Source organism: Mustela erminea, chromosome 13, assembly GCF_009829155.1.
Source record: "Mustela erminea isolate mMusErm1 chromosome 13, mMusErm1.Pri, whole genome shotgun sequence".
Classification (NCBI taxonomy): Eukaryota; Metazoa; Chordata; class Mammalia; order Carnivora; family Mustelidae; genus Mustela; species Mustela erminea.
In genome coordinates, this window is record NC_045626.1 from 30,538,991 (window position 1) to 30,564,315 (window position 25,325).

General features: G+C 38.5%; 1 long non-coding RNA gene across 2 annotated transcripts in view; it reads right to left on the minus strand.

The window, feature by feature from the left end:
- The window catches only part of LOC116572424, a 93,152-nt gene extending 68,809 nt beyond the window's left edge, over positions 1-24,343 (minus strand). For both annotated transcript variants that reach the window (XR_004278311.1, XR_004278312.1), the window contains exons 1-2: positions 24,262-24,343; positions 7,505-7,585 (exon numbers count right to left, since the gene is read on the minus strand). This is a non-coding gene — a long non-coding RNA (uncharacterized LOC116572424). The remainder of the gene's footprint in view (positions 1-7,504; positions 7,586-24,261) is intronic.
- Positions 24,344-25,325: the final 982 nt, after the last annotated feature.

Sequence of the window (25,325 nt, forward strand, 5' to 3'; positions counted from 1 at the left end):
AAAAAAAAAAAACAATACAAAACAAAACAAAAAACACTGAGAATGTACTACCTGGCAAGGTTATCATTCAAAACTGAAGGAGAGGAAAATGTTTCCAAGACAAAAAAAGTTAAAGGAGTTTATCAATACCAAATCAGCTTTATATGAAATGTTAAAGGGACTACTTTAACTGGAAAGGAAGAGGCCATTGTTAAACATAAGAAAATTCCAAATTAAAATAAAGTAAAATATGACAACATATGCATAAAATGTGATGGACAGAGTAAAAAAATATAAATTTTAGAATGTGTTTGAACTTACACTGACAACCAATTTAATATAGACTGCTATATAATTAGGATGCTATCTATGAACCTCATGGTAACCACAAGCCCCAATCCTATAATAGATAAGCCAAAAAGAAAAAAAACAAATGAGGGGTAGGGGAGAGAGAATGAAAGCCAAACACTAAAGAAATTCATCATCAAGTACAACAAAAGCAGGAGAAGGAACTGAGAAGAACTACGAAAATAAAATAACCAGAAAACACCTAACAAAATGAGAATAAGTACATACATTAATAATTACTATGAATGTGATGGAGTAAATGCCAAAAGACATAAGGTGGCAGAAAGGATTTAAAAAAAAATGCCTCATGTGGGGCGCCTGGGTGGCTCAGTGGGTTAAGCCGCTGCCTTCGGCTCAGGTCATGATCCCGGGGTCCTGGGATCGAGTCCCGCATTGGGCTCTCTGCTTGGCGGGGAGCCTGCTTCCCTTCCTCTCTCTCTCTGCCTGCCTCTCTGTCTACTTGTGATCTCTCTCTGTCAAATAAATAAATAAAAATCTTAAAAAAAAAATGCCTCATGTAAAGGCACTTACAGACTAGAAGTGGAAGGTTGTAAAAACATTTGTAATACAAATAAAAGTGTGTGGGGGGGAAGGTCAGGATAGAAATATATTTAGCAGACATTCAGAATAGACTTTAAAACAAAGAATGTATCAAGATACAAAGACACTACATAAATCTAACAAAAGGATATAAAAATTGTAAATATCTATACAAAATTGTAAATATCTATGCACCCAACATTGAAGCACCTAAATACATAAAGCAAATATAAACAGACATAAATAAAGGGCAAAACTGGTGGTAATATCATAATAGTAGAGGACTTTTAGTACTTCATTTACCTCAGTGGATCAATCTTCCAGGCATAAAATCAGCAAAGAAACAGTGTCTCTGAATGACCTATTAGACGAAATAGACATAACATATATATAAAACATTCTATCCTAAAACAACAGAGTACACATTCTTTTCAAGTGCACATGGAACATTCTCCAGAACAGATCACATATTAGGCCAGAAAAGAAGTTTTAATAAATTTTAGACTGAAATCATAACATGCATCTTTTCTGACCATGATGGTATAAAACTAGAAATCAACCCCAAGAAAAATCCCAAAAAAGAATATAAACATGTGGAGGTTTAAAAACATGCTACTAAATAATCAATGAGTCAAGAAGAAATCAATGATCAAAACAAACACACAAACAAATATAGAGACAATGAAAATAACACTAATGGTCCAAAGTGTTTGGAACAGAGCAGAAGTAGTTCTAATAGGAAATTTATAATGAAACAGACCTACTTTAAGAAACTAGAAAACCTCAAACAACCTAAACTTACACTTAAAGGAACTAAAAAAAGAAAAACAAAAGCCAAGGTGAGTAGAAAGAAGAAAATCATAAAGATCAAAGAAGAAATAAATGAAAAACTATAATAACAATAGAAAAAATTCAGTAAAACAAAGAGCTTGTTTTTTGAAAAGATAAAATTGAGAAATGTTTAGCCAGACTCATCAAAAATAAAAAAGAAACACCCCAAAATAAAATCAGAAATGAAAGAGAAGTAACAACTGACATCACAGAAATAAAAAGGATTGGAAGAAAAGACTATGAAAAATTATATAACAACAAATTGGACAACCTAGAAGACACAGATAAATTCCTAGAAACATAAAATCCTCCAAAACTGAATTAGGAAAACATAGAATAGCTGAACAGAGCAATTACTAGTAACAAAATTGCATCCAAAACTGAATCATAAAATCCTAGAAACATAAAATCCTCCAAAACTGAATTAGGAAAACAGAATAGCTGAACAGAGCAATTACTAGTAACAAAATTGCATCACTAAAAACTACAAAAAAATAAAAATCCAAGACCATATGGATTCACAGTGAATTCTACCCAACGTTTAAAGAAGAGTTCTTAGCTATTCTCCTCAAACTATTCCAAAAAGTAAAAAAGGAAGGAAACTTCCCAACACTTTCTACTACACCAACATTATCCAGCACCAAAGCCAGACAAAGACACTACAAAAACAAAACAAAACTTCAGACCAATACCCTTGATGAATAGAGATGCAAAAATTTTCAACAAAATATTAGTAAATCACATTCAATACATTAAAAGCATCATTCTCCACAATCAAGTGAGATTTATTCCAGAAAGCAAGGATGGTTCAATATCCACAAATCAATTAACATCACATAGCACATCAACAAAACGAAGGAGAAATAGCATATGATCTTCTCAATAAATGCAGAAAAAGCATTGACAAAATTCAACATCTCTTCATGATTAAAGATTTCAACAAAGTGGGTTTAGGGACACAACAAATAAGCCTAATAAAGGCCATATATGGAAAAGCCCACACTTAACACCATACTCAGTTGTGGAAAACTGAGAGCTTTCCCTCTAAGATCAGCAGCACACAAGAATGTTCACTCTCACCACTTTCATTCAACGAATTACTGGCAACCCCAGCAATATCACTCAAACAAGAAAAATAAATAAGCAACATCCATATTGTAAGAAGGAATTAAACTGTTACCTTTTGCAGTTAACGTGATACTATACACAGAAAGCTCTAAAGACTCCACCAAAAAACTATTACACCTAATAAATGAATTCAGTGAAGTTGTCAAAATACCCAGAAATCAGTAGCATTTATATACACTAATAACAAAGTAGCAAAAGAGAAGACAACAATTCCATTGACAATTGCACCTAAAATAATAAAATACACAGGAAAAAACTTAAACAAGGAGGTGAAATACTTGCACTCTGAAAAGTACAAAAAAATGATGAAAGAAATTAAAGATGACACTAAACAAATGGAAAGATATCCCATGCTAATAGATTGGAAGAATATTGTTAAAATGTCCCTATTTCCAAAGCAACCTGCAGAGTCAATCTCTGCAGGCAATCTCTATTAAAATACTAACAATATTGTTCACAGAACAAATACTAAAATTTGTATGGAACCATAAAGACCCCAAACAGCCAAAGCAAACTTAAGAAGAATAAAACTGGAGGTATCACAATTCCAGATTTCAAGATATACTAAAACACTGTAGTAATCAAACAGTATAGTAATGGCACCAAATAGACACACAGATCAGTAGAATATAGAGCCAAGAAATCAACTCCAACTTATACCCATGTTATGACAAAAGAGACAGGAACATACAGTGGGAAAAATACCTTTAATAAATGGTGCTCAGAAAACTGGACAGCTACATGTAAAAAAAGAACAGGATCACTTTATAATACCATACACAAAATAAACTCAAAATGGATTCAAGGCCTAACTGTGAGACCTGAAACCAGGCAGTAAATTCTTTGACACTGGCCACACGAACACTTTTCTAGACATTTCTCCTAAGGCAAGGGAAACAATAGCAAAAATAAACTTATTGAGACTTTTGCACGGTGAAGGAAACCATCAGCAAAACAAAAAGGCAATCTACTGAATGGGAGAAGACATCTGCAAATGGTGTATCTGGTAAGGGGTTAGTAATCAAAATTTATAACTTTTACAGCTGAACACCAAAACAAAACAAAACAAAAAAACCACACCAATCCAATTAAAAAATAGTTAGGACCTGAATAGCTGTTTTTCCCAAGATGACATACAGATAGTCAAAAGACAAATGAAAAGGTGCTCAACATCACTCACCACCAGAGAAATGCAACCAAAAACCGCAATGAGGTAAGATATCACCTTACACATGTCAGGACAGCTAAAATAAAAACGTTATGAAATAACGAGTATTGACAAGGATGTGAAGAAAAAGGAACCCTCATGCCATGTTGGTAGGAATGTAAATTGGTACAACCACTATGTGAAAGAGTATGAGAGCTTCTCAAAAAATTGAAAACAGATTTATCATATGATCTCATAATTCCACTTCTGGGAATTTCATTTACCCAAAGAAAACAAAAACACTAATTTCTTAAGATATACACACCCCAATGTTTATTACAGCATTATTTGCAACAGCCAAGATATGGAAGCAACCCAAATGTCTATCAATACTTGGATAAAGGAGATGTAATACACACACACACACAGAACATTACACAGCAATAAAAAAAGAATGAGACTGTGTCTTTTGGGACAATATTGGTAGACCTAGAGAATATTATTCTAAATGAAGTAAGTCGACTAAGAAAGACACATACTATATGACTTCACTCTTGTGTGGGATCCCTCAAACAAACGAACAAAATCAACAAAAGCAGAATCAGACCTACAAATACAGAGAACAAACTAATGGTTGCCAGAGGGAAGGGATGGGTAATGGGTAACATGGGTGAAGGGCAGTAGGAGATACAGGCTTCCTATTATGGAATAAGTCATGGGAATAAAAGACACAGCATAGGGATATAATATTATTGTAATGCATTCTATGATGACAGATGGTAGCTACACTTGTAATGAGCATAGTATAACACATAGAGAAGTTGAATCACTGTGTTGTACACTTGAATCTAATCTAGCATTGTGTGTGAGCTATACTCAAGAAAAATAATAAAGATCTAAAAGGAATTCTGTTGAAGATCTCTTGGAAATACATTTCTCCATGATAAATACAAAGTAAAATGGAGAGCCTTCTCTAACTCCCCTTCCCACCTGCACTGAAAACCATTGTAGGACCTCCATCCATGAACCATGAAGGGAAAGCCAACAGAACTTCCAAGGAAAGAAAGGAGCGAACTGATGGGATTTAGCTGCTGAATCAGCCAGGCAGGGAGCCACCACTTCAAGACTCCTTACTGTGAGTGCCTGGGTGGCTCAGTTGGCTGCACAACTGCCTTCAGCTCAGGTCATGATCCTGGAGTCCCAAGATCAAGTCCCATGTAGGGCTCCCTGCTTGGAGGGGAGTCTGCTTCTCCCTCTGACCTTCCCCCCAACCCATGTTCTCTCTCAAATAAATAAAATCTTAAAAAAAAAAAAAAAGACTCCTCATTGTGAGAGACCTTGTCAGTCAAACTCCATTCTTTCAATTCCTCTTAGATACTAATGTCTTTGAAAAGTTTCACTTTAAATTATTAGCATTGAGCTACATTAATGAAGAAAAAAGTTACTCTCCTAGATCATAATGCCCTGTTTTCTCTGCTCATGAAAAGTCTAAACAAGTACATTCTCGCTACCATTAATCAACACAGTCTCTTTCAGGTGGTTGAAGCCCCCATCATTACAGATTTTTTAAAAATAGGTTTTAAATTGTGGGATAGCTCTAATGGATTAGTAGGGAATGACTCCATTGCCTTGGTGAGAAGGACCCACGAGGCGGTCTACAGTCTAAGTGAGAGAGAGGACTGGTAAAGTGAGAAGAAAGTAATGGATTTAATTTTGCCACTGATTCGCCTTTCCTGACCTGGGATAAAAGTCTAAACTCCTGAAGCCATAGTCAGTCATGTAAATCCCCATCTATGAAGTGCGCAATGGCACTCACTGAGAAATCAACAAGACAATTCACCTGACAACAGGTATTTGGTTTTTGCAGTGTGTTCTGGCAATGTTCCACACAAAAGGTCCATCGTTCTAGCATCATGCTACCTCTAAATCTCCAATCTCAAGATTTATCATGCTTTATACCTAAAATAACTGAGTAAGAATATGGTGAAAGACCTAAATTTAAATGCACAATTTCACCCTATTTCTAGTAGTGCAGCAGTATAAGTCATATCTATAGTAAACCAAAAGACAAAAGCTATTTCTGAATAAAAGGTCCTTGTTCATTGGATACACGTCAAAATGCCAATTTGTCTTGTTCTACTAATGTTTTGTCTCCCATCTATTTATAATTTATTCATGCTCCAAGATCTAAAAGAATATCATGTCTTGCAAAAACACTTCCACATCTATATCCTTTTAACTTCTGTGCTACTGATGGGCATTTTAGCCTATGGCATTTAATTTTTTTCTATGGAAATACTTAAAATTACAGATTCAATTTCCTTTTTTTTTTTCTTTTTTAAAGATTACTTATTTATTCGACAGACAGAGATCACAAGCAGGCAGAGAGGCAGGCAGAGAGAGAGGAGGAAGCAGGCTTCCCACAGAGCAGAGAGCCCGATTCCAAGACCCTGAGATCATGACCTGAGCTGACTGCAGAGGCTTTAACCCACTGAACCACCCAGGTACCCCCAGATTCAATTTCTTTAATAGTGATATGAATGTTCATATTTTTACTTCTCCTCACATCCGTTGCGTGAAGTTGTGCTTTAATTTTTTTTCATCTTATTAAGATGTTGAAATGTATTGACTTTAAGTAATTCATAAAAACCCTGTATTATATTTGTCATAAACACTGTTTCTACAGACACACATTGCTATTTCTGTCCCACCCTTTTTCCTTCTTCATCAGTGTCACCCAGGCTTTATCTAGTTTATTGGCCTTTCCAAAGAACCATATTTGGCCCTACTGACCTTCACTATTTCATGTTTTTTTCCCTTCTTTCACTGATTACGTTATCTTAATTATTTGTTTCATTCTCTGTTTGCTTTTGCTTTGCTTTAAACCAACCTTCAGCCACTCTCAGGGGAAGACCTGTCCCAAATAGGAGGTTTTGCATTTTAGATAACTCTTTACTGTCTGGTTAGCTCTTCAACACCCCCAAGCAGATGTTTTCAAATTTTCAGAGTCTTTAGCTGGTCTAACTCTCCTCTGAAACAGTACTGGTAATAGTTATCTAATCCACTACTGCCAAAAGTGAAGCTCATTTCTTTTAATTTGGGGGGCGGGGGTAATATGTCATCTCATACTTTTTTTCTTTTTTTTTTGCTGAAAACTTTCCCAGAAGCTCTTGGATAGAATTAAGTGATTCACTTACAACTTTGTTAATTAACAAAATAAAACCTTCTAGAGGCACCGTAAAGTAGCAGGGGACAAGTGCCTTAAACAGTCTGTTAACTTCTTTATTGGTTTGCATTTGTTCCTACTATGCTCATTCACCACTACAGCTCAGGACTGCATCCAAAGTACATCAGTAAACAATTGCTAAGTATGATGGTAGACACATATGTTGGGGGGATTAACACTTCTAAGTGTTCTCCATGGCTCCCATATCCCTCTTCTAGTGTTTCTGAAAGTCCTCTTTTATACACCAGACCAAACTCTAAGACATGAATTACCTACTGTAAACAATAAACAAGGGTTAGAAATACCTGCACTGTAAAAAGCTTCTGGCCTTCATGTGAGAAGGAAAGCTTTAGATGCATATTTGCTGGATCAAAAAGACACCAAGACTGAAATGAGGACAGAAGAACGTGGTTACGTGGCTAGCAGAGGACTGGTAGGGAGAAATCTCTTTGGTGGGGCTGTTCTGACAACATACCATAGGCTGCTTGGATTAAACAACAGACACAAGTTTCACACAAGTTTATAAAGGCCGGGAATTCCAAGATCAAGGTGCCACTGAATTCAGTTCCCGGTGAGGACTTTTTTTCTTGGATGTAGACGAGCACCTTCCTTCTGTGTCTTCACGTGGTAGAAAGGGGCAGAGAGCTCCTGGTGCCTATTTTGCTAAGGGAACTAAATTGAAACTCCCTCATGGGAATTTCACCTTCATGACTGCATCTAAACCTAATTATTTTCCAAAGAACCTACCCCCAAAACACTGTCACAATGGGGCTTAACTCTTCAAAATGTGAATTTTGAGGGGACACAAACATTTAAGTCCATCACAGAAATGGAGATATGCTGGACCAAGAGCCCCCAGGGCTAGGGAGCTTCACAGAAGCTCAGTCAACATGGGTCATCTCTTGCATTCCCATGTGGTCAGACTGCCTGGTTGCCTGGGATTAGCATGTTGTTTGTGCCCCTTGAAATATTCTTACCTGCACTGCATGATTCTGCCTTACCCTAGGGCAGTGCATGTGATGTGAACACCTCCCATTCTTTAGAATGGGCCTTTTTAAGACCCAAGCCCTCCCCAACAAGAGACTGGAGGTCTTCATCCTTTGAGGGCTATTGCAGGCATTAAGGTAAAACCTGACCCTTGACCAAACTGTACCACCAAAACTAATTCATAGAAATTCATAGTGGTAGTAGCCAACCATATGACTGCCATTTCATCTTAAAATGTACACTTAATATTTATATATACATATTCATATATTCATAATTCATGGTTTTTGCCCTTGTAGAATTTATGGTATAGTTCACACTATCTCACACACACACACACACACACACACACACACACAATGGCGGAGAAAAATCATTGGGTAAACTGTCCATCAATAGTACAGAAGTTCAAAGCAGATAGGTGTGGGCTGGAGTTTTAAAGAATTGTTTTTCCAAGACATGATATTCTCTAAGTCCTGGAGTACGTGTAGGTTACAAACAGAGGATAGATTAGTAGCTTAGAAGAAGAATGGCATCTTAACACATACCATATGAATGATGACCTTTTATTTAGAAAGGGCTTATGTCTTTTGGTGTAGTATAGATGGGATTTGGGCTGCTTCACAAATAGGGTGAACTTGTGCATCTTAGTTTAGATCTTTCTTTACAAGCAAGATACCTTTTATCAACAAATTCTCCCTAACATTTAAGGAAGGAAAAGTGCCAATAATACACAAAGTTTTCAAGAGTAAAGAAAAAGAATGTTTTCCAATCACTTAATGACATCAGCATAACCTTCATAAGAAATTTTGATAAGTAAATCAAGAGAAAGAATACCAGCCAATCTCATATAGTAATATAAATGCAAAACTCCTAAACTAAATATTAGCAAAATGAACTCTGTAATACATAATAACCAAAACAAACAAGGTGGGTTTATTCCAGGAATGTGAGGTTAGTTAAGCATTTAAAAATTAATCAGTCTAAGTCACCACATTAACAAAATAAATGAGAAAAATCATACCATCGTCTCATTCGATGCAGAAAAATGTTTGATATAATTAAAGATCCATTTTTTTTATTAAAAACAAACAAATTAATGAATAGAAGAGATTTCCTTAATTTGATAAAAGGCTCTTATAATAGGTCTATAGCAAACATCCTAGGGAATGATAAAACAGTGGAAGACTTCTCTTTGAGATCAAGAACCATGCAGGGATGACCACTATCATTCCTTTTCAATCTGGCTAGAACTCAGCACACTAAGAGAAGAGAAAGAAAGAAATTCTACAGAGAACAGAAAATGTAGTGAGTGCTGTAGTTGAGGATTCCTCAACTACAGATGCACAGGACTTAAAAAAAAAAAATAAGTACTTTACTTTGCTTACCCTTGGATATGATAACTCTAAGACAAGTTTTCTAAATGATTCATGCATCCCCCAAGTATAATTAGGCCTTCAAGGTGACTTGCTTGATACGGAATTCTTTATCAACGGTCTTCTTCCACTTTCTTACTCCCGTAACCATTGCTTCATGGGATCAACTCTCAGATAAAACGCTTGCAATGAATCCTTATCTCAGTGTCTGCTTATAGGGAGATCTAAACTTTGATATATAAGGTAAATAAATCTGTCATTATTTTAGTTGATGACTGTGGATATAAAAATCCAAAAGATATACAGATAAATGATTGTAAATAATTGAGTTGAACAAGGTTATGGCTACAAGATCAATACAAAAAAATGTTTGTGTTTCTATGTGAAATTTTAGAACAGACAACAGCGAACACATATAGGAATAAATATATTCATGTGTGCAAGTCCATGTAAGTATGGAATAATTAGGGACACCTGGGTGGCTCAGTCCGTTAAGCATCTGCCTTTGGCTCAGGTTATGATATCAGGGTCCTGGGATCCAGCCTGATATCAGGTTTCCAGCTGGGCGGGGAGCCTGCTTCTCCCTCTGCCAGCTCTGCCTGCCACTCCCCCTGCTTGTGCTCTGCCCCCCCCTTCCCCCCGCCGCACCGCCAAAAAATAAATAAATAAATATTTAAAGAAATAACTAGGTAAAACAAATGAAATGGAGATATATTCTGTAACCATAATTTTGAAAAGGTTTTTATGTAAAACTTATCAAGTTAATTCTAAAATTTACATAGCAAAATGAAGGGTGAAGAACAGCCAACACACCTCTGAAGAACAAGGGTAGAAGGACTTTGCCAGTTAGCAAGAGTTACCATAAAACTACAGTAGTTGAGACAGTGTGATATGCACACAAAGCCAGAAAATTAATGGATTCAACAGAAAGCGCAGAAAGAGACCCACACTTAAACAACTGATTTATAACAAAGGTACCACTTTAGACCAGTGGTAAAGAACATCCCTTTCAATAAATGTTTCTGGGTCAATTAAATATATAAAGAAAAAATAAATAAAACTTGACCCTAACCTCATATCATATAAAACTTATCTGTATGTGAAATACAAAACAATGTTGCTTCTATAAGATTATCAAGAGGATATCTTCATGATCTCAGGCTGGCAAACAATGTCTTGACAAGGGAAAATCATCTATTAACTATAAAAGGAAAGTATCAATAAAAATCACTACATTAAAAAAAGTCCAGCATAAGAAATACAGTCAATAATGTAATACACTTGCTCTGGTGAGCATTTCATAATACATATGGTTATACTATGAAGATACACCTAAATTATGAAAATACACCTAAAATAAACTTACTATTGTATGTCAACTATACTTTAATCAAAACTTTTTTAAATTAAGAACTTATCTTTGGGGCATCTAGGTGGCTCAGTGGGTTAAAGCCTCTGCCTTCGGCTCAAGTCATGATCCCAGGGTCCTGGGATTGAGCCCCACATCAGGCTCCCTGCTCAGGGGGGAGCCTATTTCCTCCTCTCCCTCTGCCTGCCTCTCTGCCTACTTGTGATCTCTGTCAAATAAACAAATAAAATCTTAAAAAAAAAAAAAACTTATCTTCAACAGAAAGTACCTTTAAATGAGTGAAAAAGTATCCACACAATGGGAGAATACATTTGAAACACATATCTGAAGAGTTATATCCGGAATATAAAAATCACTGCCATAAATTAGTAAGAAAAAATAGAAATCAACAGAAAAATAGGCAGTAAACTTGAATAGATGAAGCTTCTACCTCAATAGTCAATAAATAGATGATGAAAAGATGCTCAACCTCCTCCATTATAGACAAATGCCACTGGAGATGGTCACATACATACATAGGAATGTGCCCATAAGACTAGCAGGTTTAAGAAGTACCAGCTGCAAACTCCATTTTGAGCTCCCTGATCCAAAATATTCCATGCGCACTTCCTGGTCAAAAGAGAAAGTCTGTCCAGTAAGGCCCTGTATTGTAAGAGAACTGTAGCCTCCACCTAACTTCTCTGGACAGCTTGCTAGGAGCTAGCCTTTGGTTGTGATCCACAGCCTTACTTTGATACTGTATCCTTTTCTCTGTGTATTTCCAAATATTGCTATTTTGGGTCCCAGATGGTTTTGTTTTTTGTTTTTGTTTTTTAGTAACTGAACTCTAACTGCCTCCATTAATGCATGAGTCTATAGGAGGTAAGAAGAGAAACAGAGTAAATGTTCAGAAACTGACCAAGTAATTTTGGGTCTTTTGAAGAGGGTCAAAAGGTACAAACTTCCAGAATCACGGGATGTAATATACAGCATGGGGACTATAATTGATATTCTATTACCTATCTGAAAGTTGCTAAGAGTAGATCTTAAAAATTCTTGTCATAGGCACAAAAATTTTTTTGGAACCAGGCACAGTAACAGCTGTTAACCAGACTTATACGGTAATCATTTCATAATATACATGCATTTTGAATCAGATGTTGCATGCCCAAAACTAATGTAATATGTCAATTATACCTCAATTTAAAAAAATGCTCAGTTCCTTGGTATCTATCAATCTAACATAAAAACTAACATAGCAATATAAAGAGTTTTAGCTGTTTTGTTTTTCTTTCATTTTTCTGGTAATTTATTTTCACTGGTTTTCCAAAATGAAATTTGAAATTTCATTTCAATGATTTCATTTCAAATGATATTTCATTTCAAATGATTTTTTAAACTGGTAGGTTGGGGGGGGGAAATCTCTCAGCACAGATAGTTCACTGCCTTACGTGAATGTTCAATTTGTAATAAACCATTATACAGTATATCTTTATTGTACACAACTTGCAGTATGTTGTATTACATGATAACCTTTTCTAGTAAGAAGTAAAAAGTTCCTCGAGTCTTGTTTTGCTCTTCTGTGAATCTCTTTCCAAATCCCCACCCCATTTACTTGCTGTGTGTTCTCTAACATTCTAGATTCCACCCCCCCCCCCCGGGCTGTGGTGACTTCTTAACTGTGGTGTCACTAAAATGGACTCTGAGTTCCCAGTGTCATGAGTGGATTTCAGCGTATAGCCCAGTGCCTGACACATAATAAGTTCTCAGTAAGTATCTGCCGAATCAACAAATGTTTTTTGGCTAGTGTATGTTACAAACTCTCTATCATCTATGTGGCAGTCCTGCTTTTTCATTACACCTGTCTTAACTAGTCAGCAAATTCAATGAACATCTAGTATCTACCATGGGCAGAGATATGATGCAGTATCATGACAAGCAGTTGGCTGGCTTCAGAAAGCAGATTTATACCTAGTTCCAAATACAAAACTTATTTCATGTCTCTCGTCAGCCAAGATGACTTCAACTAGAACGTGGACCTACAATGACTCCCCTACTGATATAAGAAACTAAATTGGAAGGTAGATGCACAAATTTGAGCTATCATCCAAGTCAAGCACACTTGTGAAATGATGGTGTGGTACAAGTTAGGAACCTAGGAGTCAACGCAACTATAGCATGACTTGACTTTGAGTTATATCTAACCCATAATTATTAGCACCTTTAATGTGCAGGCTCTGTGCCAGATGATAGGAATCTGATTAACACTGAGGTCAACAGTGGGGTTGACCAGACCTTTGTGAAACTCTTCTTTCTCTCTCTCCAAAACCTCCAAAACCCTTTTGCTCAAATACAAAATCCATGGAGTTTTGCTATAATTCTCCACTTTTATTATACCTTCTCTGCCATTCTAATTCAACAGCAGGCATTATCCACCGCTCCCCCCATACGCACACATACAAAGTCTTATGTATTTGAAAAATTGTTCAGTTTAGACTGCTTAGACTTCCAGCTCACATTCTGGGCCCTCCATCTCCGCCAGGGCTCTCCTTGTTATGCACACTGGGTACTGGGACATTATCGACAGTGCTATATTGGTGTTAAATGTGATGCAGACTTGCTTCCTGATGGATTGAGGCCAAGTGAGAAAATACCAAAAGTCTGAAGCTCACCCCATAAATCAGAAACTACTTCATGTTGTGACCATGATAAATAGATCTGAAAATATCTACCAGGAAAAGTTTACAAGAGTCTTGGGGCACTATGTTATACCTGAATTAAAAGGCAGCTTTGCTAAAAATGAACTTTTCTCCAGGCCAGTATGTTTGCTGTTTTAGGTCTATAAATGAAATGTAGCAAAAGCTCTATAAGGCATTAAAGAGATTTTGCAGTTCAACTCCAGCACGCATTTTGCTAAGGGGTGGTCATCCTATTAGGCTGACAAGACAGAGAGGTTATTTTTCATAGAGCTAATAGATGGTTTAAAGGCCCTGAGTGTTAGCCAATTTCTTGCTTTCACAGACTGTACAAATTATCTTTCATCTTCTCATTTTGACTGATACCCCTCTGGTCAGATTCTGATAATAACCCATTAAAGGTTATTACTCAGTATTGTTCAAAACTGAGAATTTAAGTATTATTTGACGTTATTATTTGAAAAGTGCCATACACTACCTCTGGAATGTGTTTTTAAGGCCAAAACTTATAGTAAGCAAAGGAGTTAACTGAAACGACAGAATGTCTGGATTTTACTTCTCTTGAACGCATTTCCTATTTTGGTCACTTTTTAGGATAAGCTGAATTCATTTTGCTAATCTAATTACTAATTTTGAATTCATGGATGAACCTGGTGAGTTGGGATAGGTCATAACAACCTGAAAGAACAAAACGGCCCCCTTCTGTTACAATAATGTAGAACAAGAGTGCTATATGAGAAAACCCACATCGTGGGCTGGAAGTGTTCCCTTATCAAACTTAAGGAGTATTTTTTGCTTCCTTATTTATTAACAGCAGCATGATGTTATCAAAACAACCAAGACAGGCATTCAAAAAATGGAGCTATCTCCTTAATTACCATGCAACACTGACCCAGCTTCCTGTGTCCCAAATGCTATCTTGAACTGACTGAATATTAGTAACCAAATATAAACCTACTAACCTACAAACCAAAAAACGCAAACCCAATACAATACCTACTTCACAGCAGTACAGCAAAACAGCCCATCTGTTTTGGCCCAGCTCTGGAGTCAAGACAGGGTACCCAAGGGCAATTTACCTCAACTTATTAAACCTCAGTTTTCTCTTCTGGATAATAAAGATATACACAGTACCTATCCCATGTAGTTTTAAAAATTAAGTAACATATATAAAAAGCCCATGAAATTTTTTTACATAATAAGGGCTCATAAAATGGCCAATTATAACAATAGTGTGAATGCAAACTGGTAGATGTGACACCACACGGAGAAACAAGTAGAAGCCCTCCACTGGGATAGTCAAGGTGAGTATTCAATAAGGCATGATGGAAGGCCATCACCCATCCCCTCCAGTGCTAGCTGCAGATACTGAAGCCATCAAGAAGAGAGTGTCCTTCTAGGGTTGAGAATACACCTAAGCAAAATCCAGAAGAAGCCAGCCTGAGGTAGATGCCAAGAGGGAAAGCCTCCTGCCTGCCTCTTAGACATTATCCGCATTGGAGCCAAAGAAAGTAATAAAACGTTGCCCTGAGAAACACTGAATAAAATGAAACTTTACCCAAGGGATGTAAACAGTGCTTAAATAATTTATAACCTTTTCATGGTTAGCCACAGCTTTACTGAGGGGTAACAGAGCATCAAGGAAAGGAGAGGTACACATTTCTGAGGATCACTTTGAATTCAAGATGTACTACTACAGAGGGAAACCTGTTTGACTGGGTCAGTTACAAAGCAAACCAACCCAGCGCCAAAGAGGACCCATGTCAATTCAGGTAATGTGAAGAAATTATCTAAATGCACTTGAAAAGGCACTTTTTTTTTTTTTTTTTGAGACATGAACACTTCAGTGTTGTTTAATTTTGTTAATTATTTAATCTGTACTTGGAGAAACTACCCTCTCTCTCCCAGGTACCATCACTACCACCACCTCCCCACCGTCAAGGTCCTACTGGATTTTGAAAGGCAAAGCCTCAAAAAGTCCTGTGCTGTTAATGATGTGACTGGGTTTTGCTGGCTATTAATCTTCTGTGAAAACAACTGTGAAGAAAGGAAGAAAACATTTTGAGGACTGAAAGAAGAATGTTAATTTGGCCACAGGGTGGAGTAGGTACTAGTCTTAGACAGAAAAGCCCACAAGTGTGGAAAACAATCCAAGCAAGTTTTCCTGGAAGGGAGTTTGGGAAATGCCCAGACAAGTAGATGGAGTAGAGAGCATATATGAAGGATATTTTTAAGACTTTATTTGACACAGAGAGAAAGATGATCACAAGTAGGCAGAGGGGCAGGCAGAGAGAGAGGGGGAAGCAGGCTCCCTGCTGAGCAGAGAGCCCTATGTGGGGCTGGATCCCAGGACCCTGAGATCATGACCTGAGCCGAAGGCAGATGTTTAACCCTCTGAACCACCCAGGCACCCCTGAAGGCCATTTTTTAAACATCCAGGGAAGTAAGTGACTGACTGAAGAGAACTCCTCACCCTGTACTGTCATTTTCACTTAGCTCCTACTCAGCCAAGAATCATTGTGATCAGAATAAGAAGACCAGCTCTGACCTGAAAGATTTCTTGCCACCTCATTTGATCATCTACTGAGGCTGCTTCCCCACAAAGTCCCAAAGTTACATATTAAGCTATTGTGTAAATATCATCAAAAACAAAATCTGGGCACTTGGGTGACTCAGTTAGTTAACCATGTGACTCTTGATCTCAGCTTAGGTCCTGACTTCAGGGTCATGAGTTCAAGTGTTGAGCTGGGCTCCACACTGAGCATGGAGCCTACTGAAGAAAAAAAAATTTTCTCCCAACTCCAGAAGCCTTTCCAGAATGGCAGTAGAAAAATATAGGATTACTGAATAAATATTAAAGCCACATGTGATGCACATCACAGATAATCCCTAAGAAATTACAAAGAGAGAGCAGTATCTTACCCTTTTATATAGCCAGGCAGATATACTTGTGTGCTCTCTAGGTAAATAAGAACTAGGACTCAAGTAAGAAGAGCTGGCAGCACCCTTTATTAGAGTTCATCCTAAATTTACCTGGTAACTTGGGTGACCCATCCATGTTAGTTAACTAGCTTTATGCAAAGAAAAAAATAAACTTCCCACACCTTTTTGCTAGGAGGTAGTTTTGCAACCCAGAGACCAGGCACCCCCTGAAGTGACACTTCTACCGCCCACATCAGGTGGGAAATAGGGGTACTATTTTTTTTATTTTTGCATTTCAAAGAGATGGGTCCCAGGTCCTTATGATAGACATTCCTGGGTTGTGAAGCTGACAACATTCTTAGTTTCTAAAAAGATTTACATACATTTCAAAGAGCCAGAGAAAGACTTAACAATTTCTTAAAGTAAATCCTCTAAGAAAAAGGATGAGAGAAGTCTCTTCTATTTAAAAGGGAGAATTAAGCCTTTTTTTTTTAAAAAAATGTATTTATATGGTGACCCCTGGACTTCCACGCCATGGTGGAGAGAAGTTCCCATGCTGGCACTCACAGGTAGACTGAGCATTAGCTCTCCCACAGAGAGAGCAATATGGGTGACCACTCCAGTGAAGAAGAAAATAGCGCCAATAATATCTGTTCATGAAAGTGCTGAAAAAGGTAAAGAAAACCAAAAATGCAGCTTAACTAAAAATGCACACAGATATTATATTTTAATGCATTGTTCTGGGTCATTAAGAAAATGAGAATGATGTCATTATTTCTCTCCTGCTGGCCAATATGCCTTTTTATCACCTGGTGAATCCTCAAACAATTCTTTCCTGCCTGCCCTAGATTCAGATCTTTTTTTCTCTTTCTTCCTTCAGTGCATAGGAATGCTAACTCTCTCACAGACTCTCACCTTAGTTATGAAAACCAAATGAGGCCAAAGATGGGAAAAGGATTCTAAAGTACTACTATTCCTAGAAACAAAAAGGTTTGTGATAATGCAAAGAATAGGCATTCCAGAAGACGTATTAGGCTTTCAAATACATTATAAGGCGTATGTTTAAGCAGAGCCTCAGAATGGGTGCTCTTCCCTGAGAATGTTGATTACATGGGCTTGTAAGAGGTCAGCTGGGAGAAAGCTGGAGAAGCATCTCCTATTATAATGTGTCTCTCTACCTCATGGACAATGCATCAAACAGCAACATTTGTTTACAATTTGGTGTCTGTCCTTGGAAAACTTTGTGCTCATTACCCTTCAAAAGCACTTGTGACTATCAAAGAGGACAGCTCCTCCCATTTTATTCTGGGGGCTCTGGTCATGGCCCAAATCACCTGTATTTTAAAATGAAGCTTAGTTTTTCTCCTGCCATTTTCAATTCAAATATCTGATTGTGTTCTTGCCAAATTTAGCTTCTACAATCAAGTCCCAAGTCTGATTTGAGGAATTCACTGAGTTGGGGTGGGGGGGTATCTTCAGCTTATGTCCTAAAATAAGGAAACACAAATCAATATCCACATCTCCCCTGTTCCCATCTAAGATTATGGGTAATTCAATTTATGTTCAGAATGGTGATCCTAAAAGCTTGGGGAGGTCTTCAGATTGTTCAACATGTTGTCAAAGATATTCCACAGAATTTTAGGGGACTGATTTCACTGAACCCCATTTCTTTGACAATTGGTAATCTAAACACAAAATGGAAAATTTGGGTGAAGCAGAAGATTCACTTGATTGGAATATTCTTTTTCCTAAACATATTTCTGGAAACATGGAAGTTTTTACCATTCATAATATTTTTACTATATCAACAAAATACATCATGTTATTGGCTAGGCTTTTTGTCCCCAGCTCAATGCCCACACATTATATGGATGGATCCCAAAGGTCCTAGAACCCACATGCACACACAACTGCTGAAAGGCTGTGATGTATAGAAGAACAGTAAATCAGTGTGGCTGTTGTTTACAAATTGTAAAGATACCTATACATCAGCCACCCAGCACAACTTAAATATTTTTCCTCTTGATTCATCTATGCCAAATGTTGACCAAGGAGAATGCCATATTGTCACCCAATATGTTTGTTTTAATGAAAATAACCAGGACAAGATGTATCTACATTATTCCTAAAACATGTGCCGGTGATAAAGAGTGTGTAAGGTAGTTTGTAAACACACCAGCAGTGATCCAGCTTCTAACAGATGGTGAATACTGGGCTGTGCTTAGCTCAATTTTAATAATAAACTCTTTGAGAACAGCAAGGCTGGGCTTCATAAAAGAGCAGTTGGCAGTTGGCAAGGATTAAAGGACTGTGTATGTGTTCAGGGTTGGTCTAAATGGGTCTTCCAGAGCATTTCTGCATGAAGGACTCTGTGGATTCCCACTGGACCTTACCTCCCAAACTATAAGGTTTCACTTAGTCCATCACATTCCAAAAATGAATGCATACACAGCGCCCTGGGAATGAAATTCCTCTTGGGACAGAGGTCTTTTTCAACTTGAGGTTCAAACAGGAAGGGAAAGAGAATTAAATGCATTCCACTCAATATTGCATTCATTTCTATGTTACCACATTTATGTTCAGAAAATAAAGGGGTCATTCTTTGTTCAGGAAGGGTTCCTTCAAAGGTGGAATGGAATTCAGGCTTATGAGGTCTGTTTTCCAATAATTTAGTTGGATACAAGTTACTGGGTTAATTCCATGTTTACTCATGGTGCTCAGTCTCATTATGAATGGGAGCAGACTTGCCGGCCAACTCAAACGTCAGTGTAATGATTGCACAGAAATCCCTGAATGTTCAGGGTGGAGCCTGGGAATGCAAGAGTCCTAAATGTCAGCAGCCAACTCAGGACCAGGGGTGGACGACAGAACAGGCAGCACTCAGCACCAATTTTTCAGCATGCTTTTTTCTCTAGAGAAAACAATGTCCTAACAGGAACGTGCAGGACACTCATTAAAGAGTGAACGAATGCCGGGATAGAAGACATAAGAAGAATTTCTAGTTACTCTCGGGGAGCTGAAGGTCCACTGCTGGCAAAATTCTAGAGCTGATTCTGAAACATGCAGATTTTAAAGGTAATCCTTGGAAGAAATGAATTAAGAGAAATCAGGTAAAGCTCATCACAGCGGAGACTCACACTGGTAGAGAACAACAGTGTGCTCTAGACACCGAGAGCCTTTTGTGTCCCTGAGAGCCGTGTATGAACTTTAGCTCAGTCACTCACTGGATGGCTGACCCAGCGCAAGTTACTGGCATCCCTGAGCCTCCGTTTTTTTCATATGTGAGATTGTTCTAGTAAAGATAATTATGTTCAGGATTAATATTTGAGGTCATGATCATAAAGGATTGACATACTATGTATACCCCACTCACTATAGAAGAGTCATTACTGGTAATATGAAAATACTTTTAAAAAGGAGAGTCTAGATTTATGAATAATTATGAAGGAACCTAAAGGAACCTTGAACTACTGGGTGCCTTATTAACATTTATACAAAGTCATTCCTAGTCACTGAAAGGGATGGGGACTATGCCATTCTTCCTCCCTCACATAAGGGCTGTTTAGACACAAGCATTCTCTTGGCCCAGCTACTGCACAAGTTGGGGCTAATATTTGCCTGTGCCTGCTTCCAAATTACAACCATTATATAATATCTTGATCTGTACTGTGAACCCATTATTTAAAATGCCACTTAAATGTCATTACTGAATAAACTTTCTAGCTCTCGAACCTGAGGAATCTGAAAGAAAGAAGAAAAACAATCAGAAAATATTGACAAATATTAAGCCAAGAATGGAGAGTTGAAGTTTTGTAGTGGTATAGTCCCCTATAACAAAAGCCATTTTACTAGGATTATTCTATAAGGTCTGCTTTTCAAAAAAAGTATCAGTAAAAAAAAAAAAAAAAAAAAAAAAAATCTATAAAAGTGCATGGCTGTATTTATTCCTCTTGTTATTTGTAGAAAAATGCTCCATTCAGAAAATTGTGAGCTTGTAGTGGCTTGCTATTAAATCCACCTTTATCCACGGATGATAGTTTCTTCTGCTTTAAAATAGAAGAGAGTGCTTTGGTGATCCTGGTTCCCCAATATAAATATTGAGGTCACATGTTATCCCCTGCTGTCATTCACGAGTTCCTTTGGTCACAGCTCACCTATTTGCAATACCTGATTGCCTCAATGATCAGCAAACAGTGATTCCCTGAGCACAGATGTTCTTCCATTAACTTCTGAAGGAAGCAGCTTGCTAAGAACCCCCACCCAATCTATCAATCATAGTGAGCCAGATCTCTTTTCAAACGTATTCTTGCAGTAAGAACTCATTCCACTGTCAAAAGCACACTTCTAATTGCTAAGTTCATTTTTAGCCTCGTAGACTTGAAAGTCTAAGGATTAAATTTGGTTCCCTAGATCATACAGTAATGTTCAGTTCCAGAATTTTTCATAAATTATATAGAAATCCCTTGATAACCCATTAGGAGACTCTCAAGAAAATACAAAAAAAAACCACTGAGATGCTCTTAAGATTGGGGATCACAGTGCTGATTACAGGGAAAGGGCTGATGTTAGCTGAACCTCCCTGTCCCCCAGAAGTGGTGAGGAATATCTGTATCCTCAGAGTAAAAGAATTCAGGAGGTAAATGTCCAAGCACAGAAAAGTTGAAGTCCCACAAAGGCTGCAGGTATGGCTTATCCCTAAGGGCTTCTCATCTCATTGAGGAGAAGATGCACAGTAAAGATCACCAAAGTCACACCCGCTGTGGGAAGAAAGTCCTCTGGTCTAGAGAGGCACCAGGGGACCAGAAAAGAAGGGACTCCAAACAAGTCCAACCTCCAGGTCAGGGGCAAGAAGTAAACTACACTTATTCCCCTCAACTCTGCTCCTCACCAAGTTTTGTGCATCCAAACCTGGCCTGTTACTCAGGTCTGCAGTCATAGCAAAGCATTAGCACCCACCATTAAGAACAAGACCCTCCATCTGGAGGGGAGGGGATGTAGGACATGTTACCCTAAAATAGGACACCTTGACAGACTAAGCAGTTCAAGCTGAAGGAATCTGAGAAACAGCATGTGCAGGAAGAACTTTCTGACCTTTGGCTGAAACAGTTTCTAAAACCCTCACATGAGAGGTATTGTTCCCTATACCAGGAGGGAAGCAACATCCTTATTTCCCCAAAGAGACACAGAGAGCAATCTGAATGAACAGGCCTTAGTTAGGTTCTCCCCTCCCCTAGCCCGCTTATTACATTTAGCTCATACTCTTTGTGCTAGTTTGTATTTCCAAAAGTTTCTACTTTTCATCAAACCTAACACAAACCTACTCAGGTTTAATCCCCTCTTTTGGTATTCATTTCCTTAGAAAGACTATCAGGTCACATACACCTTATACTAAATCAACTTGCATGCATGCCTTCTGTTTAATCTGTCTTTATCAGTTTAATTGTCAGACCCAGTCAGAAGCCTGGAGAGGATCAGGGAAAACTTTTCTCTCTTCTACCCTGTCATCTTCCCTGTCAACTCATGGGACTGCTCCCTGCCTTCTGTGTGAACCCTCAGTGCTGCCTATGGTGCCTAGCTGACCATGTCCCTCACACCTCCATGTTGAGTCACCCTGGTCTCCACATCTCTGCCACCTTGGCCTACCTCTGCCACGCCACGCTTCTTTCCTTGGCAAATGTCTATTTTTTAGGCCTCCATTTAGACTTTCCTGACATCTTATCACTCCTGCATAGTGGGAGGAGCTAGACTTTTAGGCATACTTAACCACTGCACATAGTGGTGTCTCTCTTTGAAGGAAGAAACTGTGCATCACAGTTTTGTAATTCCAGAATCTGGCATGTGAAGAGGTGCTAACTTTAAACGATTTGTTACCTATAGCACCTTGAGTGGCACTGGGATGATGGTTGAGGAAGAATTTCTCTTACATGCAAGTGGGATCTGAACTGTTTTGATCATCACAGTAGTCTCCAAAGGTGCATTTTCCTGAAGTCCACTGCTGTAGACATCAATCAAGGAGCATCTAAGAAAAACAGATGACTTTCCCCGAAAAGAATGAAGTCTACGCAGATGGAACCAGGGAAATCAAACTGCCCCCGCAGCAGAGCTATAAAATATGTAAAGAAATTTTAGTGAAATGGTCCTAAATTAGAATATAAGCCCTCATCATCCTAGAAGAATAGCCTTCACACCTTGAGAGCCAGAATGGAGAAGACCAATGAAATCTCATTTGCTGTGATCAGGAAAATGAAAGCAAAAATTGACAAGTGCACAGAGACATTAAGTTGAAGTCAAGGTCAACCAAGGATCCTTTTGGGTAGAATCAAACAATGTAATCAGCCAATCATACTCTTTTGATATAAACCCAAAGAGACTGGACCCCTGGCCTCAAGGAGGAAATACCTACATGCATTCACACATACTTGCATACACTTCAGGGAAAAGGGAACTGAAAAATATAACCACCACCACCCCAGCCTTATAAAGAGACTGAGTTAATGAGTATATTAGCTAATACAAACCAATAGGAACAATGGATGTTACCAGCGCCAGTATCATTTTTAAGTAAGAAACTTTAACAATCACTAAAGACATGTTAACCTGGGCTCAATAACTAACTCTGTCAAAAATAGTATCCTCTATCTGTCACCTCCTTCCTCAAGTTGCCCCTTGCTACATGTCTCAAGAATGCACACAACAGAGATTGTGCTTTTGCTTTAATGAGGACGGGCGTAGGAGTTTCGAGCTGCCTCTGTGGGAAGAAGTACTAGTAAGACTACACATTCAGAGTGAAGGTGTTAAAAAGTTCTAGGGAGCCAGAACATGACAAATATCACATGCACCTACTACTCACACCCAAAATATACACTCTTCAAAGCCAGCCAGTGCGGAAGGTATTACCCTCCAAAATTTCCAGATGAAAAAATTAAGGCTCTGTGGGACAGTGACCTGCTGATAAGTGGCCAGTAAAAGAACCCAATTCTTGTTACTGCAGACCTCACAGTTCTCTATGTGGTGTGTGCTGTCTCCCAGGATAGCCCAGTGGCTATACTGTAAAATGATCAGAAAGGGGAAATCAAAGAGAGTGCCAGAAAGACGGTGCCTTATCCCACCTAAACCATAAATTTGTAGGACAGCCAAGAAGCCAAGCCTCCACCTACCTTAAATAGAGTCATTATAGCATCACGTAACACCTCCATTCGTTACCCAGCAACTGTGCTGGTGCCTGGACAGTGGGCATTGACACGAGCCTTCCTCCCACTACCGCACACATCTATCTCTTCATTTCCCATACACATTTTGTGATAAACATTTTAAAATACGGAAGGAAGAAAAGTTACCTTCTCTTCAATGGTAGAGGATTAATGGATTTTAATTAATGATTTGAATGGATTAAAATCATGTGGTCCCCCCCCCCCAAAATGTAAAGCTATCCTCACCTTTCTTGTTTGAGATTCCAAAATCACCTGTTATGGGCTCAATGTTTGCACCTTCCACCCAGTTTCAGTGTTGAAACCCTACACACACACACACACACACACACACACACACACACACACACACATCCCCTATGTGACAGTATTAAGAGATTAGGCCCACAGGAGGTCATTAGGATTAGATGAGGTCATGAGGGGTGTATCTCCATGAACCACCCAAGAGCTGGTTTCCTCTGTGCTTCATCATGTCAGGACACAATGAGAACACAGCCATCCACAGGGCAGAAAGTGGGTCCTCACCTGTGCTTCCACAGGATCTGTCAGTGCCTTGATCTTGAACTTCCCCAGCCTCCAGAACTGAAAATTAAACATTTGTTATTTAAGCCCCTCAGTCTGTAGCATTTTTTTTTTTAAGATTTATTTATTTTAGAGAAAGAGAGCTCAGGTATGTGAGCAAGGGAAGGTGCAGAGAAGAGGGAGAAAATCTCAAACAGATTCCCTGGGGAGTGCAGAGCCCAATGCAGGGCTCGATTGCACAACCCTGAGACCATGACCTGAGCCAAAATCAAGAGTCAGACACTTAAGGGACTGAGTCCCCCTGGTGCCCCATATAGTATTTTTGAACCAAGACAGCTCCTTTCTCCCTACCCAATATACCACTAATCAACATATTTACATACATACGTTACTTGTTTTTCTGCTGGCCTACTGTCGGTTTCCAGTGGTAACAGCCTGGTCCGAGCTGGGAGATCTGATATCAGTCAGTTTGTGGGATTCTGGACAGGTTGCTTCCCTTCTCTGTGTCAATAAGAAGAGGGAATGGGGGTTGGGAGGAGTGAAAAGGAAGATGATCTCTATAAACACCTTTATCTTCCACTTTCTACCAATTCTTTCCGGCCTGGCTAATTCACAGAGCCACTGGGAGAAACACATTTGAGAGCACAGTGACGAATGTCAGCATTTGAGTCACGTAGCCTTATTTCAGCATGAAAAGTTTTTTGTTTTTGTTTTTGTTTTTTTTAAGTTTCCAGACCGCTGTGGGCCCCGCCAAGCATGCTCCTGCCCCAGGAACCATGTTAGATGTTGATGGGAAATTTCTGAGAGAAGAAAACTCAAGGTACATAGAGAGGACATGTTTGGAAAAGCCCTGTTACACAAACCCTTCTCTTCCAGTTCTCTCGAAATGATAACTGGGCTTCTGGCTCCAGCGGGGGGAATCTCTGGCCTTGTCAGATGGACAGGGACACACCCACGCTAGGAGAAAATCGCATTTTTGTCTGTTTTCCCCCACACCCGGTTCTGGGTCCATCCTACATCCTAGCACGTCTGAAGGAGGATAGGAGCAGGCAGGTAAGTCATTTCAC